General features: G+C 41.9%; 1 long non-coding RNA gene across 1 annotated transcript in view; it reads left to right on the top strand.

Moving 5' to 3' along the window:
* The window catches only part of LOC132324056 (uncharacterized), a 37,123-nt gene extending 11,803 nt beyond the window's left edge, over positions 1-25,320 (top strand). Inside the window, exon 3 of the long non-coding RNA XR_009485506.1 lies at positions 24,938-25,320. This is a non-coding gene — a long non-coding RNA (uncharacterized LOC132324056). The remainder of the gene's footprint in view (positions 1-24,937) is intronic.
* Positions 25,321-25,921: the final 601 nt, after the last annotated feature.

Below are 25,921 nucleotides of genomic sequence, written 5' to 3'. Positions count from 1 at the left end.
CAAAAATTTATCAAAAGGTTTAGGGAATAAAGAACCAAACAATAAGGCCAGGCAAAAGATGTAATGGCTGAATAACTAAACAGGTATTATTTAAAAAGTCCATTTAAAAAATCATTTGGTCAAATGTTTTGTTACATGATTCCAGTTTTATATCTGAATTTTTACTGCTACCTGCTTTCTGAAGATTATTTTCCTACTATTCCTCAGTGGTCATGTGTTCAAAATATGTCCATCTAATTTTCCACATTTGAACTGGCTAATATTTTATTCTGAAAATGTTATAGATCTTCAACCCTTGCATTGGGTATTTTATGCAGAAGTGTATCTGAAGATAAAAAGTTTCATCTTTTAGACCAAATGTTTCTGAAATAGCACAGGACTTTCCTTGAGTGGCAGCTGTGTGTTTCCTTGGTTATATGGGGAAAGAAATACTTCTGCCTTCTTGTTAAAGTTCATAGATGGTTTTGTTGCCTGCTCTGATTGTCTCAAATGTTCTTTTACTTTTGCCATCTCCACGCTGTTTTAGTCTGAGACCCTTATGAAGAGGCTTCTGTTGTTTTACAAGCTGATTGCAGTTACCTTTTAGTCACTTGGGTTTTCCACCAGCTCTGCTGGTAAAGACATGTGGCCAGCATGGCACCTTGAAGATCTAGCACATTTTTCTCTCCCAAGGCAGTCACTTTGCTGTGATTTTTTTTCTCTAAACCTTTTTTTTTTTTTTAACACTGAATGTTAATCTCTCTCAAGCTGGTCTCACTGAAATGTTCTTCATTATCACCCTTTTCCTCCCACTCTGATAAATCCATTTTATGCTCCTGCTTTGTCAGGCGAGGCTTCCCCTCCCTCTGCCCCTCTTTTAGGCAGAGTTATTTTCTTCTGGAGTGTTAGCTTAAGGGCATTAGCTTTGGCACTTTGGTGGGGCATTCACTAAGGACATTCCCTCTGTCCTTAGTCCTGAGGGAGTACTGACTGTGTTTCCTCCCTGGCTAGTGGAAAATGATTGGGCTTTCCAGGGCAATTCTGAGTTTCCAAGTTGGGATTTTTTTTCTGAATTGCCCTCCAGAGAAGGCCACTGACTCCTCCAGCTGCAGCAGGGCTGTGTTTGATGGTCACTGGTGAGGAGCTGCCTGCTCCTCACCTGCCCAAGGTGGCTCAGCCTGTCTGGAAAGGAAACATAAGCTGAATGATGGGGAATTACACCTTTTTGTTATGTTACAGGGTCTGGGTTGGCTTAAACTGTGTGCACTTGATACAAAATGTACCCTACAGGTGTTTCAGTGCTTGGGTTGTGTTTCCACTTTCAGTGGCTGTTGGAAAGTGCAGAATCCAACCAGCCTGGCTGGAATTTTCTCAGGGTGCCTCTCATTTAGTTGAGCTGCAAATAATTGGTGGCTGGTATCATTTGCTTCATAATATGATCATTAATTTTCATCACAGTTCTGTAGAACTTGTCCTGTTCTGCCATGTATAAAACTGTGCTTTTTATCTTGCCTGAATTAAGGAGAGTTTTGAAGCTGATACATGGTTAAAGTATTACGTGGTGCTTTTACAAAGTTGTCACTAATGAATTAATTACAACTCAAGAATTTCAGTTCTTGCAGTATGTCTCTATTTCTGTTCTTGATCTGGAAAAAATGAGACTCCCATGGAGACAGAGCTGTCTTTGAGACCTTGGAGACCTTTCTCCTCACCCCTCTGAGTGGTTCCAGACTGTATTAAATCAAAATTTAGTTTGCTACTGAGGATATCCACGATGCTTCACAGTACATGGATTTTGGGACCTTTAGAACTAAATGGCATCTCTGGTCTCAGGCAGCTTTTTGTAGAATAAGACACAAGACAACAGGCAAAGCCTTTGCTGTGTATTCTTTTGCTCTCTCTTAATTTGTTGTTTTCTCTTTCCTATCATATTCACTGTCTAATCTCATTCAGAAAGATTCCCTCAAATGCATGTTGTATGTTTTTATGCTAAGTTCCAAACTCAAATTTGTAATATTTACTTGTTCCTCATGTCATTCAAGTAGAAACCCATGGATGAAACCTGAATGATTGATTAACTTAATTGCATTTCTCAGTTTTTAATGTGAATGGGTTTAAAATTTGCCCTTCTTGACCTTGCACTTCCTTTACATGTATTCTTGCTGCCACATTTCTACATGTATTTTCATTTTCTTGTTTTTTATATTTTCATTTTCTACACCTACTGGGAGGATGACAAAAGGATGTGAAGATGTGCAAAGAACCATGGCCTTGAGAGACATAGAATTAAATGGCTTTTTTTTTTTGTTAATAGCTTGCTTAATGCTATGCCTAAAATCTACCTTTGGAAGAAGAATGAGGGGAATTCCTTTAAAAAGTGGCACAAAAGCAGGAAAGAAAGTTAGCAGACAGTGATTAATTGCTTTATTGCAAAAGGGGAGCTTTTGGTATCTCCTCTTGGTTTGAAATGAGTTGCTGTATGTTGAGAAGGTGGAGACTGGCAGAAGACTTTCCTGTCTTACTAAGTTGTGACATCAGGAAATAACTAAATTTACCACGGGGAGTTTACCTAACTAACCACAGCCTTTTACTGATATGTTAACTTTGTCCTCACATACAAATTTTGAAATAAAAATGCCAGTACTTGGTGTGTCACTGATGGGAAGTAAAAGGCAATATTTTGGTCATAACTGGTAGGAGGCGAGACTGACATTCACATGAATTTTCCCCAATTAGAGAATGAGCAGAAAATATTTCATAGAAATTAAATTATTTCTTAAAAATTCTGTCAAGCTGACTTGGCATTTGTAAATGCTTGTGCTTTCCCCACTCGTAATGCTTACTGTCTGAAAGTGGTTTTATTTAAATAAGAAACACATTATTTGTTTAAAGCGTTAAATATTTTCTTTAGATTTCAGTCTTCAGCTTTAGCACAGCCCTCAGAATTTTGTTTTCAAGGCCAGAAAGATCCTCATGCTGTCTTTTAAAACATCCTGCATGCCAAAGGACACAGAAATATATTCTGCAATGGTTTTGCTGTGTTCAGTATCTTGCAAAAACTTGAGGGGATGACAGAGAATCCATCACTTAGCCTGGTACTCTGTTCAAGCAAATTATCCTTGCTGATAATTTATACAGACTTAAATCCTCAAGTCTCACTTGAAGACACTTTGGTTTTATCCCTAAAAATCACCTGGGGCTTCTTCTGTTTCTGCCCCACTTTTATTTAGCACCTTCTGCATACAGTCCCAATGCCTGTGCCTTCTAGTATTGATCTCACCATGCAGAGAAAGAGCAAGATTGGTGAGCTTGTATCTGTTGGGTGTCTGAGGACTGCCCTAATCCTTCTTTTCCACAGCCCTGCCTGCCAGCACGTGTTGAGTGATTGATCACTGATCCTGCATCAGTCCAGGCTGTGGTCCCAGGTTTCAGACATGCACCAGCTTTGTGTGCTCTCAGAGCAGTATGGCCTTGCATTAGCATTAGAGTTGCCTTCATTGTGTGAAATTGGAGTCTGCAGATGGGATTTTGGGGAAATACCAGGCCTAAGTGGAGATAAATCTGCTTTACACTACTGTATACCTGATCCTACTGTGTGAGTCTTAAGAGTAAAAAACCAGTCCTAAATTGTGTCTTCTGTATCTCCTTGCATTTTGTAATTATTTGAAAATGAGTCATGTACATATATGCTGGCTTATCATTATGCTTTGCAATTAAGTCAGACTGTACTTTCCTCTTATGTAGGGAAAAACTAGAGAAATTTTACTTTTTTTTTTTCAACAAACTCTAAGACCTCTTGGGAACTCCCCTGTTTCCAGCTTGCCCTTCTGCAATCTGTTTCTGCCTTTCTGACAAGTTAGATTTCAATTTCTTGGCAGATCTTTCTGAAACCTGTGTCTGGTAGTTTGTAGCTAAAGACAGGCAGACTAAACCAGGCTTTCCAAAGCTGCTCCTCTTGTATAAACAGTCTGGTGTGACCCTCTGACTCAGGGTCATGGGTGGTGGCAGTGGCAGGTAAATGGGTCCTGGGGACTCTTAACTGTGCACTGTCCTTGAAGTGGTGGCAGAGCTGCCTGAGAAATTTGGGAGGGGAGAAGCAAGCAGCATATCTTTCCTGACAATGAAGTGAAATGTTGGCTTTTCATTGAATAAAGTTGGAACTATTGATCTGTTTTGGGCAACTGACAAGTGAAAATCATCACAGAGCTGTTCAGCTGCCTTCACATGAGCTTTTTTGCCCATTTATGTGTTTCAGTGATGGCCAGCTTTGCCAGCCACCAGGAATTCCTGGTGTGTGGTGGTTCCCTGAAACAAGGTGAGCTAACTGTGGAGCTTCAGCCTGAAGACTTTTTTCAAAACATGCTCTCTGTTCCTGTCCAAAATAAACTAGACTTAGCTGCTGAAATCCATGCGTGGTCTTACCCAAAGGCTTCCCCAGTGCAGACCCTGGCCATGGAAGTACCCCCTGTTGACTGCTGCTGTTTTCCCTGCAGCCCCTCTGCTGTCACTCTGTATTTCTCCTCTGGAAACACTGTGCTGCACATGGTTTGTTACCACCACCTTAATTCAGTTTGTGTGGGTCCCTTCCTTATCTGAGCTGTTGCTGGGGGATAAGTGAGGCTGCTTATGAGTGGAGTGAATTATCCAGGCAGTAATTACCCATTCCTGGCCGTTGATTTCCCATCCCAGAGGGCAGGTGAGGGTTCAGACTGTGTTGTGTAACAGAAGTTCAGAAAGTCTGAAGCTTTGAGAAAGCACCCAGGATTTGCACTGGCTGTGTTGTTCTCATGGAATTTGTGCTGCTGGGATGTGCAGAGCCCTCAGTGCAAATGAAGGGTGTTGTACATCTCACAAGATGGACATGAGGCTGAGAAAGGAGGTGTAACCTCGTGGTGTTTGGTATCTTTTTGGGTGTGGAGCCTTGAGGAGCTGGAGTTTTTGCTCCTCAGCTGGTCCAGTTTGTGAGGTCACCATGAGTGCTGGTTCTTGGAAATTGGAGAATCGAGTTAGAGTGACAAAACTCTGACTCCTTTCTCTGTCCCTCTGTGACATCAAGTTGCTTAGCCCAGCAAACCATTTTTTGGGTGGGTGGGGGAATTCAGAACCCCCACACTGGCTTTGTTTTCACCCTTTGGAGAAAGGCAGCAGGGTGCAAAGCAAGGAATTGATCTTGTCATTGGGAGCTGGGGAGGCACAAGGACCAATGGCCAGCAGAGCTGCTTCGTGCAGGGATGTTCAGGTGAGACAGCCCAGAGTGACACCGAGCAGGGCACAGGGTGACCTGGCTGGGGACCACAGCAGTTCTGTCATGGTGTGCTGGCTCTTCCTCTTACTGTAGGGTTTATCTGTGTGCCTGCAGAAGGGCAGGTCATGGGCAAAAGGAAAGGAGAAATTACCTTTCCCAGCAGCTGAAGGATGTGTGGGTTAGCCAGCTGAAGAAAAATTGAATTTCTAGAGGAGAGGGCAATGGAAAAGGATGATAAGACACAGTGGAGTGAGTGTAGATGAACAGCTCCTACAGTGTTAAATTGACTTTGAAATAAAATATATGCCCTTTGAGTTAAGTTACTTGGAGTTTCTGGGACTTCAGTGTGCAGCATACTGGAACTCAAAACTAAAAATGGAGGGGGAGTTGAAAGGTCCAACGTGGCTGTGACTAAGGTGAGGTCCATGTAGGGAAAATTAAGGCCTCTGAAGGCAAAAAAAAAACAGCTGCAGAGAGTCGAAGGGGTTGTTTCAGGTAGTATTCACTAGAATAGACTTAAAAATAATGAACATGTTGATGTTTTTTTGGCAAAATGAAGAGCTTGTTTTGAAGCTGTTTAAATTCGTGGCGGGTGGGAGGGAATAACACTATTGTAAACGTCATGAGAGCAGGGGAACAATGTAGATCTGAGCTCTTATTCCCCATGGGTTTTTTCTTTTTTGTGTTCTCTGGTACATGCTAAAAATATTTTCAATATCTTAACATCTGCATTGTTATGAAATATGGCACGTCTTTGTTTTGTTTTCAGCTGTGTCATTCTTCCATTACATTTTGTTCCATATGCTCTCTTCAGTTGGGATGTGAAGTCATTTTCTTTAGACAGTTTTAGGCCTAATTGCCTTGACTCCAGAACTGCTCTGTGCACCACTTGGAAGAAGTTATTTCTTTTGTTCTGGCTCAAAACAAACCCCAGGCTCTATGTTGGGGAATATGGATTGTGAAAATGCCTTCTGAATGGCAGAGTGGGGCAGAAAACAGGGTAGAAAGAAGGCAGTTTTACCTCTTTAGAGATAGAAAACCATGAGGCTGAAGGAGGACTGGGTAAACCAACGTATTTGGGATATTTCTGTGTGTTAGCAGGTCTTGCCTCAAATGCAGCCTCATGTCCCATTTATTTGATTCAGTTGGAGCATGAGACAGATGGATAAGGCAGACCAGATCTCCAAAGCTTCAAGCAGCAGAGGAAGATGGTGAAAGGAAGGTGGGAAGCAGTTCTGATTCATGTGCAATGGAAGCTGCAAAACCAGCAAGAAACAGGGCCAGACTTGCTGTGAGCACAGGAAAGGGAAATATTAAGTCAGACTGGTAATGAGGGCAAGATGGAAGAAGATGAGGAGCAGCCATGGGGAGCTCGGATGGAAGCTGTCCCCAGAACACTGTCTGAAACACAAGATTTCTGGGTTCTGCTTTCTCTCCTGGCCTGGGGCACTGCAAAGTAACACAGACCCTGGTTTTGGCTTCTTGCATGACTCAAGCAACAGCCCTGGGTGTTAATGCTCCCACACTGTCTCTCAGGTGTGCAGTTGTCAACAGGTTGACCCAAAAGAAGAAAAAAAGGAATTTGCCTGGTTTAATTACTTTTTTCTCTCCCCTGAGTTTGAGGAAACTTTGCATGCACACCATGCCCTTTTAAAGACTTGCTAAGGGGACAAAGCCTGGCCACCAGAACTGGGAAATGCTGAAATCAAGGTTGCACTTGTTACTTTAATTCTATTTTCCTGGATGTGTGTGCTGTAGCAAAATCTAAATAAATAATAGGTATTGAAGGTTTTGTTGGGTTTTTTTGTTTGTTTGCTTGTTTGTTTCTCCTGGGAGAAACACACCTGTGATAAAAGTGTGATGTTTATGGGATGAATCAGAGATAGGCAGTTAATGAGATGTCCACAGATATTTCTGAGATGAACTTTTCTGCACAAAGCTGTGACAGACATTTGCCCTTGGCAGTCTTCTCTTCCCAGGGCTTCCTGCCACCTGCCTCTGTGTGCAGCTCCCCTCTTACTCATGGCAGCAGCAGCCTCTGGGACTTGCTGAAAACCCCTGGAGGGAGGGGGTTCCCTGCTTTGAGCCCTTGTCCAGAGGAGGTGCTGGGCTCTGCAGGCTGCCTTCATTCATAGCTTTGAGGTTGCCACCATCCCGCTGATGGTGCGTGCGCTGTGCTCGGAGAACTTCCCATCTCTGAATCTCCCCTTGTCACACGAGGGGGAAGGTGTGCTGACAAGGCACAAGGACAGAGAAGGGTCTCCTGGCTGAGGCATCAGGTGGTGTGAGAGGGAGCTGGATTCTGGCATTGCTGCCTGTGCCACAGAGCTCCTGCCTGAGGCTGTCATTTTGTGGCCAGCTGCTCAAAGACTGGTGCGTGTCTTGTTTTCTGGATTTCCAAATCAACTCCAGGAGCCACGTGGTCATTCAAAGCCAGTTTTAGATGATTTGCTCTGAGGAATTCAATAAAAGGCACAACCACTATTAAGGGGTAATAGGGAGTGAGGCTTAACTATTGAATGGATTACGTGAGACTGGAAGAATCAGACAGCCTGAGGTCTGGAATGGTCTGGTGGTTGAATTTTCAATTCCAGGTGAAACAGAACTTGCTGGGGTTCCCCTCCTCCCCCCCACCAAGTTTTTATGTTCCCCAGAGTGCAGTGCACTTAAACAGAAGTGATTGGAACAAGGAAGGCAATAGATGTGTCAGTTAATCTATAGCTCTTTTCTATATTAAGTTAGTTTTAAATAGCATTAAAGGCTCGGTTTAGTGAAGCACTTAGTGAGGCATCTCACGGCATATTTGAATTGAGGCCAGCATTGATAAACTTGGATACTGTGTGATAATGTATTCTAATAGGAGCTCTGCATCCACAATGGTTAATGTGTATGTCCCAAACAGGGCTATGTTCTTCCTTCTCAGGTTCAGGGTTGCAATTTAAAGCTGGTTTATTTGGGGGTTTGGTTCATATTTTTCCAGTATGAATGGGATAAAAAATGATTTTTTTTTTTTTGCTTTTGAAGGGATGGATTTATAAACAAAGGATATTCTTTAACTTCCCAGAATACCTGCTGTCTGTCACAGACCTCACTCCTGCTTTGATTCTTTTAACACTTCTCTACTTTTCTGGTGGATATTGGATCATTTGGTGTCCCTGTACGAGATCCGGTTACAGAAGGTTTTCTGAAAGAGGGTTCTGAGGCTTCAGGAAATTGGAAGGGGAAAAACCAAACAGTCTTTAAGTAGACCATTAAAACAATGCTTATTCTTAATTTATGGAGAAATATGTAAATTGTGTCTGGAAGGTCACTGTAATGAGACCTCTACAATTTAATAAAAGACACTATTTGCTAGGTTAAAAAACCAAACACAAAACCAAACAAAACCACAAAACCCCTGAGGCCAAGGCTTTCACAGCTTCCAGAAGGTAAAACTTTGGACAGTTATCCTCTTTAAAGAAGGGATAAATATGAAAAGTCTCCAAAACACATGAAGCAAGAACAAGAAAAGTAAACTTCTTGCAGGGAATAAGGAGTGCAATCAAGGACCTGTCTGTGTCAGAGGCACAAGATGTACCTAAAACATTAAGCAGATTTTTGGAGTCTTGTTAAAGTCATGTCAACCTGAACCATTATAAACAGAAATTAAATTAAAAGACACATTGTTTTAGCCTGACAATTCATTGAAAAAATATTGACTTCATTTTGCCTTTAATTCCTGCAAAAGTTTTCAAAGTTATTTCCTGTGACTCTGGGCAAGAACGCTTTGGTAAAATGTTATTTAAAGTGTTGTAAGTCCTTCATTAGTTTATAGGAAATAATAATAGGTTTTTTTAAAGTACATTTTCTTTAGCATTGTGGACTGAGTTATAATTTCAAATTTAAAATAATTCTCAGTGATTCCTTTTCCTTTAGGTCTCTCTTTAAATGAAATCCAGAGTCAGAAAATGCCACAGTTTTCTAAATGAGGATGCTGCCTTCTGGAAAATAGCATCTTTTAGATAATAGAAAATTTAACCAAAGTGTTTACATCCAAAACAAAATAGCTGCTATGTGCAAAGAAGTGAATATTTGATTATTTTACAGTAAAATGTAATTGCATGTGTTGTTAAGAGACTGGTGAAGTGGATACATTCAGAAAAGCTGTGATTGGAGAAAATGCCATTTCCCATTGTACCCTCATAAAACTAAATGAAGCAAATAATGCTTGCTTTTCATGATGCATTTGTTCAACATGTTAAAATAACATAATTTGAATTAGAATTAAAAAAAACTGTTACCACCTTCATTTATGGAAAAAGCAAACATCTTTTTTTTTTTCATATTTGTGATAATCAATTGAAAGATTCTGTCTGGAAATTCTCCTACAAATTGAGCATAAGAGCTGATAAAATACAAAATACTGTTTTAGTGTACAGTGATAGGGCATTTTGCTTGTTTTAAGTCTTAATTTTGAAGTGCTCTGGTGACAAAATTACTCCTATTTTCTGTATTTATGCTTATCTTTCAGTGAACACAGCTAAATCATAGGAACTCTTAATTTCAAATTTCCACCTTTTTCTTTAAAAAGAAAACCTTTGTAAATTTAATGTAAGTTACTCATAAATATATGTCTCTGCTAGGCAAATTACCAGAATAGCAAAATACAACTTTTTGTCCTTCTCTTTAGATTTTATTGGGAAGTTCTGACATACCTTTGTTTCCTTTCCACATCTGGGCTCTTGTTCTCCTTCTGCAGGCACAAAGGTCTAACTCCACTCTACAAAAAGACAAAAAAACCACAGGCAACAGTGATGTAAAGATTTAAATTTTTTCAGTCAGGAATGTGTTTCTATATTCCTATTTTGGCCCATCTGGGCAGTCTATATTTCTCTGGTATGTAGCCCCAGCTGGGTCATGGTTGTAGAGGAATTTTGTGTGTATGGGTATCTGATGCATCCATAAATTAGAATATAAACAAGACTGTGCTTTAAACCAGCAGCATTTAAAACAGTAGGGTAATCTGCAGTCTTTCCTCTCCCTCCTGGAATAATTGTTCTATGAAATTTTTTTTCACCATCATTTTCTTCTGAAGCATTTTAGACTCTAAAAAAATCCCCAAACCAACCTAGCTAGCTGATACTGCCTTAGTGAGTTTCTTTTTTTATTTCTACTTTTTGTTAGATCTCACAAATATGTTAGGTCATTTGAGTTTTTGTTTGATGTATATCCCTTCTGTTTTATTAATGTGTGTATATATACATAAAAATATGGGAGGGGTTTATATATATATATAAAAAATACAGGCTGTACATGTGCATAAATAAAAATATATGGGGGTGTGTGCATATATACACACACACTCACATGTATTTAATACCTATCCAATTTCCTTTGCTTGTTTCTATCATTGTGACTGAGACCAATGGGGTTTTTTTCTTCAAAGGAAGAAAGTCACCTCTCTCAGTAGGTGATTTGCAAATGAAGTTGTCCTGCACATCTAGTTCCACTTCTGGAACTCCCCCTCCAGAGAGCATATGAAGGGAATATCCCTGGGTGATTCATGGGAAAGATTATGAGTGGGGGTAAGGTTTTGACAGAGAAGGTAATGACAAAAGCCCTGTTGACTCCAGTGGGATGAGAGGATTCACAGTAAAACACCAATGGTTTAAATTACTGTTATTCCCAAACATAATTTGTGCTGCTTCACCACAGTTCACTGACTCTACCTTACTGTGAAGCTTGTGAAAACTAACTCAACCATTAGCAAAATTCAGCTAAATCTCAAAATTTACCAGTGCTTTTGTTGTCCTTATTAGGCAGCAACTTAAAATACTATTAAGAAGGTGTTGAACAAAATCAAGCTTGGTTAGTTTTAAATGGGGAGGGGGTTTAGCACTTTTTTTCCTCTCATGTGTTTTTACTTCTGTAGAGGAAAAAAATAATTTCTCTTCAGTTCAAATCCACAGTGGAGATCAAGAAGTACACTGATGGTCTGCTAAGGCTTGGGAGCCTTAATGGCATTGCATGGCGAGTAGAGAAATGATGTAAGGAATTTGTTTAACATTTGTGCACGTGGCCAAGATCTGCCCTCTGTCCTGTGACTTCTGAGTGCCTAGATGATGGATTCCAAGTATTCACGTCTCAGGCTTTGCAGAAGTGGTGCTGCCTTTGTGAACCTGAAGCCCAGCTGGTGAGGTGTGGGTGGTACACCTGGTGTTCCCCTGTGTGAATTCAGTGACAAGTGGGGCAGGTTTGAAGCAGGACCCTAAAGTTTTGTTGCAAGTTCAGTGAATTACAGTGAGATGTCACAGCCTTGCCTAGGGAGGGATTGCTGCATTGCTCTGCAGAAAGTGATAGAACTAGAAGACAGCATCTAGAATATCAAAATCTCACATTTGTGGCACTACAAATACCATACAAAGTAGAGATACAATTTAAAAGATTCACTTTCTTTAGAAGATAGGTGCTGATCTTGTTTTGAAAACACAAAGCTGCATATTTGGTAGTTTAGAGATCCACCAGTTTTGCTCAGAGTTGCCAAGAAGAAGTTGACAGCTTGGCCCAAGGATTGCTGTGGTTGCTATGTGCAAAAAGCCTAGAACAAACCAGCGGGAAATAATACCAGGGTGGGAAAGTATTGCTATGGTTACAGAGTATTTTCTTTAAAGGAGAGGTGGATAACACAGCAAGAATCACTGAAACTTAGGTAATAATGTATTATACAAAAGGAAAACGACTGAAAGATAATAACTGTCTTCTGCTCTTAATGGCATTTTGTTAGTTTCCAGCAAAGAGGGATTTAATTAAAGGAGGAATAATTTGTGAAAGCTTTGTTAGAAAAGTATCCTTAGCTTTTATTTTTTAAAAGTGGAATGCCAGCACAATACCTTGCATATTTTGGCTCAGTCTCTTTGTTTTTTAAAACAAAAAAGATTTTGTTTTTTTTTTTTTTTTGTCGAGGAGATTAAGAGTTCTTTTAAAAATAATAAAAGTGTAATTATACACAAATAATTTGGTTCATATAAACTTTTAAAACAGGCTTTTCAGAACATTAAATACTATAAAAACTGAGTTTTGCAAAAGATATATGTGATATAAAGCAAAATACAATAAAAATTATAATAAGTTATAAAAGCCCGCTTTAAGTGGTGCTGTAAATCTGAACTAAAAAATTCATCTGGCAAGCATCCTGTTTCATATGTAGATGTCCAGCAGGATGTAATTGTGATCACCTCTGTGGGTTTGAGCCTGAAAATCAGGAAGCAGAGGACCTCTGTGCAGCTCAGAGTTGTGTCTGGTGGCGTGGGCTGGGCCATGCCCACCTCATGCTGCCCTGCTGGGAAAGGTGGGGCTGGGCACTGGGGTGGGCTGGGCTGGGCTGGACTCCAGGTGGCCACCAGAGCCACTCTCTCACCTCCCTCCTCCACTGGATGGGGCAGAGAAATTCTAAAGGAAGGCTCATGAGTTGAGGACAGGGAGGAATCCTTCACCAGTGACTTCATGAGCAGCCTGGTGGGAGGGACAGGACAGATCTGTGCTCCAGGACCAGGAAAAGGGAAAATGTAAGAAGTGGATTCTTTTTGTTGTTGTTTCCTGTGGCTACTGTGTTGTGTTTGTCCTTCACTCTGACACCCATGCCTTGGAATGCTGCCTGGTTCAGCTGCTCCTCGGGGCCACCACTGCAGCTCACTGGGGTGAGGTTGATGGAGCCAGCTGCAGCTCCTGAGCTGTGTGACTGTGCTGAAGGTCTGCACCCCACCATGGCTCAGGTGTCAGCCTATTCCTTGTCCAGGCACATGGAGGAGAATTTATTGTGCTGGGGAGTAAAGGATGGAAAGAGAATAAATGGACAATTTCTCTGTGCTCGAGAGCCTGCTGTCCTTCGGAGCATGACTCCACCACACCACATCAATTGTTCATCACATCTCTGCCTTGGGCACAATTTGTTGAAGTTGAGGAGGAGGAATTAAATTGTCAGCTGAAATATGTTCAGCTGTTTGTGGCTGTTTTCTGCTGCTTTAGTGCTGTTTTGGCTGTGCTGTGGGTAGGGATTTGAGTCTTGGAGGTGAGGCAACATCCTTTTGCTTTGCTTTTGGCAAGTGTAATTAAACATGGAAATAACCTGCTGTACACAGTAGTGCAGACCCTGGATATTGAAACTGAGATCAAAGACCCTCCTCAAGTTAATTTTGTAGTTTTTCCAGCAAATTCCTGGGATTTTTGCAGTGGACACATAGGACAGACTGTGGAGTAGAGAGTGGGGAAGGAATGGTCCTGATGGGAGCTGATTATACCAGGGCTGGACTTCTGCATAAAACCTCTGAGACAAGGGTCCTGACAAGTCCAAAACAGAGATCTGAGATGGGGGAGAAGCAAGGGAAATGAGGACAGCTGGGGAGATGAGGAATGGCCATTTTGTCAGGAAAACAGGGAATTTAAGGAAGAAGTCCTAAGAAAGAAAGGAGAGCTAGACTAGGTGGTGGAACAAAATGAGGAGCTGGGGGCAGTGGGAAAGCAGGGTAATGATGAGGGCCAGTGCTTGGAAGCTTAAGAGTGGATGAAGAACAAGCCCTGGAAGGAAAGAAATGAAGAGTAGAGAAGCAGAAAATGTCAAGGCTGAGGAAATGGGTCAAAAGTTGTGTGCAACTCAGGTGTGCACTGCTCCTTGCAGGGAAGAGCCAAAGATTTCTGAGCAGAGGCTCCTTTCTTTTCCTACATGTCTTGTGTAGCTGACCCACTGTCAAAAGGATGGCTTGCATTGATGAGAGCTTCTCACTGCTGTAATTATCCCCTCCATTAGTACAAATGACAGAGACAAATGTAGTGTGGATTCAGCTGTTCCACACTGGGCCATTTCCCTATGAGCATTTGTTTTACATTTTTTTCCCTGGGATTTTAAAAAATATACTGAATAAAAACACATTGCATAATAAGGTAGTAAAATAAGAAGGAAGGTCCTAAAGATTATCCAAAGTTGGAATCAATTTTTCCTGTGCTGTCTTAGCTCACTGTAGTTCTGATTATTTAGCCGTGTTAGAGGATCTAATTACATGTTCACATGATGTTTATTCCTCAGGACTTCCTTCTTGCACTCACTAGCTCAGGTGAATTTGCATGAGGGTACATCAGAATGTGGCAGCTGTGGATTCTGAAAGATGTGTTGTGAAGGAGAGAAGTTTGCAAAGCAACAGCAACTCCCTTAAGGAGAGCTGAGGGCTGCCCAGGGACTCTCCCAAGGTCTGTGGGACAGCCCAGTCCCTCACCACTACTGGAAAGCTGTTCTCTGTCCCCCTTTATCCCATTTTCAGAGCATCTGACTGCTTGGTTGTTGGCAGGGCTGAACAGCCTCCTGTCCTTCAGAGAGGTCAGTGACAGCTGCATTTTGCAGGTCTCTGGCTCCTGGTTGGAGACACCTTACTCAGACATGGTTGCCCCCAGCCCAGGTCTGTGGGAGGGTCTTGCTGTATAAATAAATATATTTATATTCTATCTTATATTATATATTATTTTATATTTCAGAACCGGCTCAGCCTGTTGTGGGCACCTGGCACCATTTCTCATTTTCTTTGCTACAGCTTTAGCTGGATGACCACAGTCATCCAAGCCTTGCTCTCTTTACACCTCAGTTCCCCAGGTATGAAATTAAAATAGTTCTTCTCCCCTTTTTTCATGGTAGGTGGTGCTGACAAATGTTATGGAACTTGTTTTCCCAGTATCCATATGGTGGTGATAAACCCATGAGGAAATTTGAAGTCTCCAAGCTGGAGTTAAATAGGAGATGGCAGGAAAGTCTGTGGCCATCTGCTGAATGGCAGAGTAAACTGGAATATCCCTTTGCTTGTTGAGCAAACAGCCAATGATCCTGTGCACTGACTGGGATGGACCTGTTCAAGAAAAAAAAAAAAAGACATCTAGGGTTTGAGTATTAACTGAGGATTTTTATCGTGATGTGTGCACACACAAAGCAAGATGGGTTTACAGGTGCTCAAGGGTCCTTCAGTCTGGCCCCATCTGCCTTTTGAGTGCTCAACTTCACACTGTTTCAGACACCTTTTTGTGCATCATACATTTTTAGAAGCACTAATGCTTTACAGACCTGTGTGCCTTTTTACCTCCTTAATGATTCTGTGAAAGCGTTAAGGAGCTGGGAACACTAATTCAGCAATAAAGTTTTCCTAAGATAAGTGGTTAAGAAAAATTCTAAGAAGCTGATCACTTGGCGAGCCCACATGTGCCTCCAGCTGGCTCACAACCTGAAAGACAGATCCTGAAAGTTATTGAGATAATTTCTTTCAAAATCATGGCTTTCAGTCCTATTGTTTAGGTGCAATGGACATTATATTTAAGGACTGGCATAAGCAAATTTAACATTCCTTAGGAGTTGAAAACTCCTCCTCTTTCTCTCTGCCCTGTTCTTGCTCTCCACTCTTCCTTGAAATCTGACATTCATTCAATTTGCCAAGGTCCTCTCCTTTCTTTTGTTTTCCCGTGGTTCTCAAATAAGACTTGATTTAAATAATGACATGCTATAGAAAAGAATTAGGCTTCTAGCTGTAAAAACTGTGAATAAGGTATTTGAATTTTAATTAATACCTCACATTTGTACAGGATAAATTTTTTTAATAAGCTGTTGAAACTTTTTAAAGCAGAAGAAGATAATGACAGTTTCTCAAAGACCAGAGAACTTCAGCTCTCATTTCTTCTCTATTTAAAATTTTTAAAAACCTAACCAGATGAAACCTTTTTGATATTATGTAGCAGTCTTAAATTTTTTGATCAGTGAAAGCAAGTGCAGTTCTTGTTGATGAATGTCACTGCTTATTAATTATAGCATTGATTGTTTATAAAACAGCTTGGTAGAACAGAACAGAGAGCAGGGTGCTGATCACAGATCATCAGTCTTGTTTATGCTGATAAGTTTTTGATGTCCTGAATAATCCCAGTGAGATAGAACTGGAAAATAACAATGAATGGGAGGCCCTGAAATCTTCCTCCTTCCTTTCTGCTGGGAATCACTGCAGGACTCTTCATTTTGAGTGTAATCATTGCTTGAGGTGATGTAACAAGACACAAGTATGCTGAAAAATACTGAGCAGATGTTTCTATAGACACATGGAATAAATATTCTTCCTGGTTTTGTGTACATGGGACACAAATTCACTTGTACAGGAGCAGTCCAGGTATGAGGGAGCTGTTACAGACCTCCTGTTTGTGTGCCTGCATCCAGCACGGTTTGATTATTCACAGCATGTCACACTGTAGCCATTGAGCCCCAAAAGGAGCTTTAAGGGTGTCCATTCACAGCAAAATCCCAAAATTAATGTTGTGCATCAAACAAAAGGTGTCAGCACCAAAGCTTGGAACTGCAGCACCTGAAAATACTGCAGTAGAAATGAGAGTAATTATTGGTGCTGTGTTCCTTGATTGGCTTTATTGGCCTCTCTGAGGAAGCTGAATAAATATCAATATACTTAAACTGGTGCTGGTCCCTCAGGAGCCAGTTCAGAGCTGCAATATCCCTGCACCTTTCTGAGCCATGTGGTTGAGTTCATATTTTTCTTAGAAATGTTGGTCTGGAGAAGCTTTTAAATGCTTTCAGAAATGTATTAATAGGAAAAAAGAAATATTTGAAGATACCTTTCCTCTTTTTTTTTTTTCCCTTAATTAGAAAGCTCATGGGTCTGTAAATATTTCAGAGTATAAAACTGGATTTGAAAATAGGGAAGTCACTGGAAAAGATGTGAAGAAAATCCAGTGTCATTATTTTTGTGGGACAGAGTGTATGAAGTTTCATTGGGAATATGAGGCATGGGTGCAGGGGTCTGTTCTGTTTTGGCTGATTTTTTTTTTTTTTTTGTGCTGCCAGTGTCTGAGGGGCTCTCGGTGAGCTTTGTGCTGTAAGAAAAATCACTTGCTCTCCTGTTCTGGAAACAAACCAGTTTGTTTCCCTTTTTATGCCGTGGTAAGGTGGCCTAGATTTTCCTCTGTGTCTTTTTGAATTATAAGTAGTTTCTGATTTATGGCTGAGCATAATTGCTCTTTCTTTGGGACAGGCAACATCTGCATTTATGTGATAAAGAGATGTAGGGTCTTGGACACACAGCTTGCCCAAAGGATTCAAATATGAGCATGCAAAGGAGTCAGATTGTAATTTGGGGTGCTTAGGGCGGGTTTTGGTGCCTACACATCATTGTTCAGTGCTCTTTGAGGTGCTGCAGTGTGTCCCCAGCCTTTGCATGGCGTGTGCAGCCCTGGGGCACATCCTGAGCCCTCTGGAGTTTGGAGAATTGGCTGCAGGAGGTCAGGGGAGAGGTGGCACCAGAAATCTGGGCTGGGAGAGCTGAATTGCACCTGTGAAATCTGAGGAGAATTTGTGGTTGCTGTATTTGTGTCAGAAGCTGTTTGTTTGGTCGCTACCACTTTGGCAGCAGATTGTCTGATAAGAAGACCCAAAAGAAAACATTTTCTGCTGTCCTTCCTATGACAGTTTGACATTTCAGAGACTGCAGTGGGACTCTACCAGTTCATCAAACTCAGAGAGCTTTTGCTGCTTTAGTTCTGTTGGAAAACACCAGGAGAACCTCCTGCAAATAAGTACCTGAGCGACTTTACTACTTTTTATTAGGAAATGTTTTACATATATTTCCTTCCTAAGTTCTCTGTTCTAAGCCCACTCTCTCAAAATGCTGGAAAACTGTGGAAGAGGCAGAAAATGTCAAGGTAGCAGAAATGAACTGTCACTAAAATCTTACCTTTTTTACTCCAGGAAATACCTGGTATTTGAGAGAGAGAGGAAGAGGGATTCCTTGTCAGGGAGGGAAGGGAAGGAAAACATAACCTGTTTCAGGAAGCCAGCCTGTATCTGAAAGTAAGAAATAATGGTGTCAATGAAAGCAGTTTGCACCTTAGTCCAAGCTGCATAACTTTTCCTTTCCTCAAAGACCTGTACACCTGGAGGACCTGCAGAGGCAGGCACAAAGTCCTGCCCTGGGGAGTGTCCTGGGATCTCTCACTGGTCTGAAGTCCCTTTTCCCAGCCTGGCATTTAAAGGAGGAATCAGAGCTCTTCATTTCTCGGTCTCAAGGTTGTTTATTGTTCTTTATCTATAAAATTCTTTCTTCTGTCCAGCTGAGGTCTGTTCAGCAAGACAGCCCAGGACACTCTGCCTGCCCCTGGGGTGATGTTATGTCTTTATACTAAAAACTATGTGTACATTATTTACAATTACTTCCCAATACCCATCATCTATGTTAGACAGTGAGCCTCTGCTCTAAACCAATCTAAAAGTGCCAACATCAAAGCAGAAGATGGAGGCCAAGAAGAAGAAGAAGGAGAAAGGCAGGACACAGCCAGATCCCTCCATATTGCCCCCTGAACCCCCATTCTAGAAACCCCAAAATCTACTTTTTCACCCTGCGATAAATTCACTCTCATTCTACTTAATTTGTCATGGCTTGCAGATCTTCATCCAAGGTTGGTAACTTGCTCCACAGGTCGTAATCAAACCACAGGCATTCTGGGCTCTGTGCCAGGGTCTCTGAGACCCCTGGCAGGGGTCTTGGCTGCTCAGGACAGCCAGAGGGATGTCCTGGGTTCTGGCAGGGGAGGACCAGTCCTGTGCACCAGCCAGGGATGACCAGCTGGGAAGCAGCTCTCCAGAAAAGGCCCAGGGGGCTGGTGGACACCAAGCTGAGCAGAAGGCAGCAGTGTGCCCTTGCCTTGAACAGGAGTGATTGCATCCTGGGCTGGGTGAGCAGGAGGGCTGCCCAGCAGGTGAAGGAAGGTGATCCTGAGGTGATCGTCCCTCTCTGCTCAGCCCTGGTGATCTGCAGTGCTGGCTCCTGTTTTGGACTCCCCAGTAAAAGAGAGATGGAGCTACCAGGGACCTCCCTTCAAGTCAAGGGACACAAAAGTGATGAAGGGTCTGGAGCATCTCACCTGGGAGCAAAGGCTGAGAGAGCTGGGGCTGTTGTGCCTGGAGAAAAGAAGGCTTTGAAGGAGGAGCACAAATGGGGTCAAATACCTGAAGGGGTGTTGCAAAGCAGACAGAGCCAGGCTCTTCTCAGCGTTGCACAGGGACAGGAACAGAGCCAGTGGCCCCAGACTGAGGCACAGGAGGGTCCATTTGAACATAAGAAATCACTTTTTCACTGTGAGGGTGACAGCACTGGCACAGGTCCCCCAGAGAGGTTGTAGAGTCTCTGTCCTTGGAGGTCTTCAAAAGCTCTCTGAAGGTGGTCCTGGGCAATGGTCTGCAGGCGCCCCTGTTTGAGCACAGGGGCTGGATCAGATGACCTCCAGGGGTTTTTTCCAGCCTAAGCTATTTTTGTGATCTTGTAGATGTGCTGACATGCCTCCTTCAAGGTATTTCTTTACAATAAAAAAGGTGGAAATTACCTTCACTTCTCTTGCATCTCCATCTGTTTAGTTGGCCCTCAAAATGTCTTTTAAAAGTTGTTTTTTGATTTATAAGATGTATTTATATTAATGTCCAAAGACTATTTTTTATTTTAGAAGGCTGAGGTAATGTTCTGTTCCTCTGTAGCACTGAAAGGTCTGAGTAGTTCACTGCACAGTCCACACAACTCTGCTGATACAAGTAAACAGCAGTGTGGTAAACACCACTGCTCTGTGGAACATAAATTCACTCACTGGAGGTAAAACAAATATCAGAACTCTCTAAACATATCTAAGCTCCTAGATATAAATTTGTATACATTATCTGACCACACTTTTGGCATACTGAGATCAGATGAGTTTTTCTTGGATAGCTGAACACTTCCTTCACCTTTGATTTCTTATTATTTTTTCTTTTGCACTTGATTGTCACCTTATCATTACACTGATACATATAATTCCATTCATTCTTGCTTGCAGCTGTAATGTTGTTTGGAGACAGTTGTGCATACTCAACAATGTACCAATCTGATTGATTATTACCCCTCAAGTCTCTCCTGTCTCTTCCCATCTCCTCTCCCTCTTGTCCAAGTAGCAAAATGCTGATTAAGTTCCTTTCACTTGAAAATTTTGCTCTGATTACAGACATGATGACTTTTTGTTTCCTTTCCTTCCTTTTTTTTTTTCCCCCCCTACTTCCAAGTGGAAGCAGTGGTGATCTTTCTCATTGTTTTCTCTGAAGTAATTTATTTGATGCTATTTGTTCTCTGAACACTTGTGTTTAGGTAGTGACTCAGTAGTCTGGATGCCCTGGTGGAGGTTGCTGCTTTGGTGGACACACTCATACTGGTTTATGTCAACACAGAATTTCTCCTGTAATGTAGACTCAAGATAAATATTTTGAAGGAGATAAACTTGAAGTGTTCATAGCATTTCTTTCTTTAATTGGTTTCTTGGGGTTTTTTTGGTGCAATTTTTAAAAAAGAAAACTTCTTCCATCTTTGGAACAGTTACCATAAATATTTTGTGGGTTTTCCTCCTCTTTCTTCCTGCCACAAGTTATCAAACCATTAATGGTCATTTGTACTGAAACAGTCAATCAGTTACAAGAAACTGCTTGCTGTGAGCTGGGCTATATTAATTATATCTAACAACAAATTATGGGGATTTTTATTTTGCTGTTCAGTTCTGCTCACAGTTCCTTGGGGATTGAAGACTAAAAATATGTTTAACTGTACAGATTGTTCTAGCTGTTAAAGAGCATTTCCTTATTCCTGTAAGGACTTGCTGTGGGAGCAGCTCTGAGTTGACTGAAGGGCAAATTTTTTTGGCAGAATGAAAGTCATCCATCTAATACCAGATCAAAAGAGCATCTTTCTCAAATTGATGCTATTGAAATTTTTTAAAAAGTGAAAAAACCTAGAAATTGGCCAGTCAGAATCAAAAAGGTGCTCACCAATGCTCTGCAAAGAAGACAACAGGTTTAAAATTAAAAAGCCCAGGAGCATCAGTGTTGACCAGTGACAGTGTCTGATTCTGCAATGTTACACCTCATGTTTTCATTCCATCCACGATGCCTTGGGGACAAGTTTTTGTATCTCAGCATTAATGGGCTTGCTGCCACATAATTGGTGAACTTGTTGCAATGAGAGCCTTGGAATAAGAATTGTGTTTGAGTTCTTCTCAACAGTGTAGGAGAGTAGGACAGCTAAAAAGTGACCCATGTAAGTAAAGATATTTAGGATGGCTTTTGCTTGACATTATGGAATGCTGTCCCGTTGGCAAAATGACTCAGAGATGCAATTTCTTCAATTTTAAGAACTGGATGTTGATTCAAATTAAATCTGAGAAGCTTATTAATGTTAGTGTACCAATTTTGAATGTCTTGAAAAGTTTGAAAGTGTATGGTAGAAATAAATCTCTTTCCAGGCACTGTATGGGTGTTTCCTGCAGCAGATATAAGAAACAGGAGCAGATGCTACTCTAGGCCAAATTCCTTTAAATATATTATTCAAAACTTAAGTTTGCTCATAATTCTGGTGTAATGTGGGGTTAATGGTTTGGAATTTTCCTCTGTCCCTGCAGAAAATGCCTGTGCACCACTGTTCATTTTATTGGGTTAAAACCTGTAGGACTGTTGAACTTTTTGATGCCTGCTAGCATAAAGCAAGGAAGTTGCTCTTTTTCTTGGGCACAGGACTGGTAACCAGAAGATGAAGCTCTATTCTTGCCTCTCCAAGCCTTCCTGTGTGACCTGGAGAAAATAATTTGGTCTTCTTGAGGCCTTATAAACAGGAGGAAAGTTCCAAAAGTCCTCAGTAATGGGGTTTTTGAATTCCTGAGCATTTTCATGATGCCTTGGGATCCTGAAAAAGAAGGTACCAGATAAAGGCAAAGAACTGATTGCCTTTATTCTTGCAAGGAATATTTGTCGATGTTCTTCCTTTTCAAGATTCAAAAGCACAATTTGGAAAAGCCTTCAAGTCTGAAGTCTCATTCCCTTAATATATCCATCATCAGACATAAACACTTTTTTCCCCTCCCTCTCTCTGGCTCACTTTTTAGCTTTTATTTCTTACTCCTCACAAAGTCTCCTACAAGTGATCCGTGTGTTTCTGCTGATTACTACTTGATGCCATTTTAGAAAAATGTAGCATAATTAAGTAGTAAGAGGAACTGGGCAGTAAAAGGGGTAGCTTTTGGACAATTCATTAAATACTCGGTGCCTTTTAATGGTAGGGTACTTCCTTTGCTCATGAATTATTCATTTTAATGCTTTTGTTATAATGGCGACAGTGTTCGGTCTCTGAGGCAGTTCTGGACAGCCTTCCCCTGCTGAAATACTGCACAGCAGCAGCTACCATTTATGTTATAAACTAATGCATCTAAGTCAATAACACAGTGAGTAAATGTATTTTCAAAATACATGAGAAAAGAGGGCAGATAACAATATTGTAACTAAGGGGATCTGTTTTGCTGAAGGGTTCAGTTTGTTTACTTTTCTGGGAACTATTTAGGGATGTAACTTAAATATTTTTACAGATTATTGTGTTTAGTATTAGATTCAAATTATGTCTATGATGAAAACAGACATTAGTGTCTCTGCTCTATACAGCATTGTGCAATAAAAGGCAGTTTAAAAACACTCACTATACATAAACACATCGAGTTTTTCTTAAAACTAATGTTTAAAGGTCTCTTTGAAACAGTTTTTTAAGATGAAACATAACACAACCGCATAACCCACACAGAAAATGCATCTGAGTCATGTGCCTAGAGAAATAAAAGTTTCTTTGTGGTATCTAGTATCAGTCTTTCATTAAAGCATGGACTTTCCTGAAGAGAAATTCCAGTGCAGGCGCTTGAGGGCTCTCCCCATCTTCCCCCCGCCTCCCTACACTTCCCTAACTCTGGGTAAAGCCCCTGGGTCGTGGCAGGGTGTGTTAGGGACAGTCCCATGAGAAGCCGGGAATTTGGGGCTGGGAGCAGGGAGTTTGGGGCTGGGAGCAGGGAATTTGGGGCTGGGAGCAGGGAATTTGGGGCTGGGAGTGGGAATTTAGGGCTGGAAGCTGGGAATTTGGGGCTGGCAGCAGGGAATTTGGAGCTGGGAGCTGAGAATTGGGTGCTGGCAGAAGTGAATTTGGGAAGGAGAGCAGAAAATTTGGAGCTGGGAGCAGGGAATTTGGGGATGGGAGCAGGGAATTTGGGGCTGGCAGTGGGAATTTAGCGCTGGAAGCTGGGAATTTGGGGATGGCAGCAGGGAATTTGGAGCTGGGAGCTGAGAACTGGGTGCTGGCAGAAGTGAATTTGGGAAGGAGAGCAGGGAATTTGGGGCTGGGAGCAGGGAATTTGGGGCTGGGAGTGGGAATTTAGGGCTGGAAGCTGGGAATTTGGGGCTGGCAGTGGGAAATTTGGGGAGGGGAGCCAGGAATTTGGGGATGGGAGCCGGGAATTTGGGGCTAGGAGCAAAAAAATTGGGGCTGAGAGCGGGGAGTGTGGGGTTGGCAGCAGGGAATTTGGGGTTGGGACAGGGAATTTGGGGCTGGCAGCGGGAATTTGGGGCTGGGGGCTCCGTGGTGCCGTTCCCGGTGGACACCAAGGCGTGCTCCTCTCAGCGCTGCCCCTCTCTGATGCGATTTTAGAAGCGCTGTTTTCTCCCGAGCCGCGTCCTCGCTCCCAAAATGCCTCCAAGCGAGAGATAAGTGCGTGTGGGGGACGGAAGCAGTGAGCAGATAGATGAGTGATTAGGTCATTGGGATGAGGACGGAGGGGTTTTTTTTTTCGCCGAGCTCCTTTCTCGTTTCTTGCTGATCAGATTCCCTGCGACCACGGAGGGCTGAAACTGCGTAAGTAGAGGAAACAAAACTCCATAGATGGATAAAGCTGCAGAGCTGCTAAGGAGCAGCGAAGAAGAGAGAAGTCTGAACTGAAAGTATATGTGGTTTCGGGGAATCTGAATCATGCAGTGTTACTTTCACTTTTTCTAGGCTTGTATTTCCTATGAACAAACCAGTGGGGAGATAGAGGTTCTGATTTAGATAATGCCGTGCAGTCTTTGGGATAACACATCCTGCTGGAGGGGGAGTCCTTTTGGCGAAGGTCGGGAGAGCTTTCCCCGCTGCCCACGTCCACATTGTTTCTGCTGGGAACGTCAGCTTTGGGCCTTTTCCTGCCGATTTTTCATATATTTAGGTGACCACCCCATGTAAAATGGAAGCACCAATAGGAACCCCTCCTTTCCTTTTTCCTGTAGCTCTGCTCAGACCATTCCCTGTTAGCATGGTAGTGGTACAAAGTGTGTGGTCTTTCAGCTCTGACTAATGCATTTTGTGCTGTGTGACTGAAAATGTCTCGTAGTCTGCCAGGGCTGACTGAGGGTTGTGGAATGTGGTGCCTTTTTTTTCTGTTTTTCTCTGATTTTTTTTTTTCTTCCCTTTTTTTTTTTTTTTTTTCCCTTCCCTCTTTTTTTTTAATTTTTTTTTTCCCCTCCAGTACAAATGTGTAGGCAGCTTGTTGAGAAACCTCGGGATGCAGGGGAAATGCTTGAGCGTTGTGGAATGCGGCTTCCCCTGGGAGACCCCAGCCAGGCGGGCAGTGAATGAGCAAAGTGGAAGAATGAGAAAGGGAGGAGGTCGGGAGGCAGGAACAGATAGGAAAGAGTGAGCGAGGAGGAAGGAAGGAGGTGGAAACAGAGGGGCCCATTTCCCTTTTTTCTGAAGCAATGACAGCTGGTTCTGTCCTGCCTCACATGACAGAGTGCTGTGGAGAGGAGTATTTAAGCTGGAAGCCAGTGAGCAAGGGTGGTCAGCTGATTATATTTTAATTTCTTTCCAGGCTTTAGTCAGGTGATCCCTGATGAGTAGCCAGCCCACCAAGAAGGGACTTGAGCACACAGGTAAGAGAGAAGCTGTGCACTCACACATGCAACTGGGGGGTCTGGGGGAGGAGGTAAACAGCTCTGACATTGTTTGAATAGTTAAAAAAAACCCCGACTTGCTTGGATGTGTGACACTGTGATTGTCTCTTTCAATGCTGCTACTTCTGCTATTCAGTCTTGTTCTCGGTTTTTTTGGAATCTGTCTTTAATTAGAAGCTTTATTGCAAAAAAAAAAAAAAAAGAAAAAGAGAAAAACCCAATTGTGTGGTGTTAAATATAGACCTGGGTATTGCATGAATATTGCATTTTGTCACTTTTTGAATAAAATAACTTTCCATAATGCAAGTGTGTCAAACTCATATTTAGAGGGGAATTCCCAAATACTTGAACTATGAGTCATAAAAAGTTAAAGGACCAGTACAGCAGTTCAGGATAAAAACTCCACTCTGCCTTGGGTGGCTGCTTTTTACACATTGGTAGTAAAATATGTCTTAGAAAAACCCCCAAAGATTCACAAAGGTGAAGCTCTTTAAACTCTGCTGACCATAACCTAGAAGATAGGTGGCAGATGGAAACAGATGACTGGGGAGGAGGATTGTGCAAGTGCTCTTGGTTTCATGCATCTTTTCTTTCATTGTGTCTAACAACCTGGTGAATGAGTCTTCTTATGAGCTGAGGATGCTTCAAAGAGATGCTTCTGGCTTCTTAATTCCTGATATATAATGTCTTTGCAAGAAAACAGACTCAAAACCAGTAATAAGTGCACTTAGTGTAAATGACAGAGTACAGAATAAAAATTCCTGGTATGACAGATAAAAGTGGGGTTTAACTGGTTTTATGTGTGGCTACTGTGCCACACTCTCTTCTCTTTAAACATAACTGTGCAAAATTTTCTTCCTTACTGTTGTATTTCCTTACTAGAAGAGCTCAGATACTCTCTG

This window comes from Haemorhous mexicanus, chromosome 2, assembly GCF_027477595.1.
Source record: "Haemorhous mexicanus isolate bHaeMex1 chromosome 2, bHaeMex1.pri, whole genome shotgun sequence".
NCBI lineage: Eukaryota > Metazoa > Chordata > Aves > Passeriformes > Fringillidae > Haemorhous > Haemorhous mexicanus.
This window is presented reverse-complemented; position numbering and strand designations above follow the sequence as displayed.